At 44.3% G+C, this 2,870-nt stretch overlaps 1 non-coding gene across 1 annotated transcript; it reads left to right on the top strand.

Annotated features, from left to right (window-relative positions):
- The first annotated feature begins 635 nt into the window (after positions 1 to 635).
- On the top strand, positions 636 to 767 carry LOC127673457 (small nucleolar RNA SNORA17). The gene has a single exon (XR_007975186.1). It is a non-coding gene; the product is annotated as a small nucleolar RNA SNORA17 (small nucleolar RNA).
- The last annotated feature ends 2,103 nt before the right edge of the window (positions 768 to 2,870 follow it).

The raw sequence follows: 2,870 nt of genomic DNA, 5'->3' as shown, positions 1-2,870 counted from the left end.
TCTTATCCTCTGCCTGCTGCCCCAGGCCCAATGGAAAGAGTAACCAGTGTCTCCTTACTGGTTCTCTCTCCTGCACTACTAATCTATTCTGTCTCCTACAGCATCATGGCAGCTCTCTGTGCCTCTCTCTTGTGTCCTAGTTTAGGGTTACTACAGGTCCTGCCTTTCTCCATCCAGCCATTGGCTATTAGCGAATAATTGAAGTTCCTTAGTTGATCGGCCTTTTGAAGGTTCAGAGGAAGGTCTAGCCTTCACTCTCCATCTTTTACTGACAGTATAGAAGATGGAAAATGATCCAAGCTTCACGTTCTGGTCTGATAACTGGGTTCTAAAGGGATGATTCAGTTGGTAAAGGACTTACCATGCAAATGTGAGGACACGATTTTGATTCCAAGAGGCCATTGAGAAAACAAACAGAAAAAAGCTGGACTTGGTGCTAGATAGGAAACCAGGTAGAGTGGATCCCAAGCACGCAGGTCAGTCTTAGGCAGTCTCAGGTCATTGAAGGATATTGGCCCCCCAAAATATTCCCTGAGGAATGACATTTGAGACTCCCTCTGGCCCACACATGCACACATAGGCACACACACAGAGACACACATACCCAGAATTGGCCAGTGAGACACATAAAATCTCCTGCCCATAGAGACATTGCATGCATGGCTGCTGTGTCACGTGTGCTTCACTAAGTGGCAGAGAGGAGAAAGGCTATGTCTATCCTCAGTGCTCTGCCCTGTGAAAATCTGAATGATTAGTAGCCTAACACTCCCTGAAGAAAGTGAGCCTGAAATGGCCACCAGCCATGCAGGTCGGGATGGGCTCCCAGGGCAAAGAGTGAGCCCAAGGGGAGACAAAACATTCCTGGGACTGCAGGTCTAGGGTGGGAGTGAGCCTGAGACATATGACCCCTGCCTGGGGCCACCTGAGCGGCCAAGCAAGGAGCAAGCCTTAGACAACCAGCAGTCCAGCCCTAATGGGGCCCAAAAGAGGAGCTAGCCTAAGATGATCACCAGTCACTTGATGTGGGGTAAGCACAGGCATCCTCCATGCACGATGACCCGTGTCCAGAGTCATTATGCACAAATGGGGCAGAACACTACCCCTTGCTGGCTGCTGCATTGGATGGCCCAGCTGGGGCAGGGCAGGAGAGCTTCCCCTGGTGGTGCATGTGAGGGAGTCAGGAACCCTTGCAAGCAAAGAATTGTGAACAAAAGGGTATATTGTGAGACACACTGTGACACACTACAACTTCCACAAGGAGACTTTCTTCTCTGTTGGGGGTGTAGTTTGCAAGGGAGGAGGGCATGTATGAGGGGACAGGGAAATGAGTGGGATTGGGGTGCATGGTATGACATTCTCAGAGAATCAATAAAAAGGTTTGAAATAAAAAAAACATTCTTTTATGTTTTTCACTAATTTTCCAAAGCTTTTGGCTATTTAGGAATTAACTTATCAAGCTCTGTTTAACTATCTTTCGCTGAGGTGTTTGAAATGATCTCTGTAAGAAACTCCTTTAATACCCTATGCCTCTGTGACTAGCAATGGATGAGGCTGTCCATCTAAACTTTATATATCTTGCACAAGTTTATATGGTTCTGCATCAGCTTAATAGATAAGAAACCAGTGAGTGCTATTTTATGAATATGTTAAAGTCTGCATTGTACCTGCACTCCCAACATACAAAATGGCCAGTGACATTTTCTGGACATTTCTGCCTTTCCTCATCAATGCCATTCAGAGAGGAAACTGCCATTCAGGTTGTCCTGTCTATACCGTACCCTCTTTGAACAAACAAATATTCTATGCTGTGTATATGTTATAATTTTAACCTTAAAATATAGATTGGCTGTAACTAGCACTAAATGTGTAAGGTGTCCCAATTGTACCATGAATCACTAGGCTGGGGGTAACCTCTTCTGCTCTGGCAGTGTGAACTCATTTCTAGGGTTGAGGGGACACTGAGGTACTTACAGTCCCATCAACCACACCAACACTTATTTATTTTTTCATGTTGATGGGCTCCCCTTTCTCTTCTTCTTGGCTCAAGTTGTTCACATTTCTCCATTCTGCCCAATGATGGGGAACATCTAAGCACAAAATGTAACAGCTAAATGTGGAAACTCAGGTCCCCAAAAGACACATCATCCTAGTCTTGAAGTGTTGAGTGGGATGCGATGATTTCCAGTTGATTTTATAATGGGTTCTCTGGTGTGAAGACAAAAGGCCATCTAATAAGAATTCTAACCCAGAGGACTGACCATTGGAGAAGGACTATGGGTTTGTTTTCTACCTGTCCCAGATTTGTTCCTTAAGGAAACTCCCTCCCCATAATGGTCACCTCCTTGAATTTGCCATTAGTGAAAGTTGGAGACAGGAGTGTTCCAAGTCTCTTCCATTCATCATACTCAGATATGGTAACAGCCTTTCTTATAAATCATGCTGGCCCAAAAGGTTAGAATTCAAATGGAAAGGCAATTTGCTCTGCAGAAGTTATGTGTACATCCATAACTCCAGGAAATAAATCAAGCAAATACTCACTTCCAGAAGATCCTGCTATACCACTCCTGGGCATATACCCAGAGGATTCCCCACCATGTAATAAGGATACATGCTCTACTATGTTCATAGCAGCCCTATTTATAATTGCCAGATGCTGGAAAGAACCCAGGTATCCCTCAACAGAAGAATGGATGCAAAAAATGTGGTATATCTACACAATGGAGTACTATTCAGCCATTAGAAACAATGAATTCATGAAATTCTTAGGCAAATGGATGGAGCTAGAGAACATCATACTAAGTGAGGTAACCCAGACTCAAAAGGTGAATCATGGTATGCACTCACTAATAAGTGGTTATTAACCTAGAAAA

The sequence above is a fragment of the Apodemus sylvaticus genome, chromosome 22 (assembly GCF_947179515.1).
Source record: "Apodemus sylvaticus chromosome 22, mApoSyl1.1, whole genome shotgun sequence".
Classification (NCBI taxonomy): domain Eukaryota; kingdom Metazoa; phylum Chordata; class Mammalia; order Rodentia; family Muridae; genus Apodemus; species Apodemus sylvaticus.
Note: the sequence above shows the minus strand (reverse complement) of the source record. Positions and strands in the feature narration are given on the sequence as shown.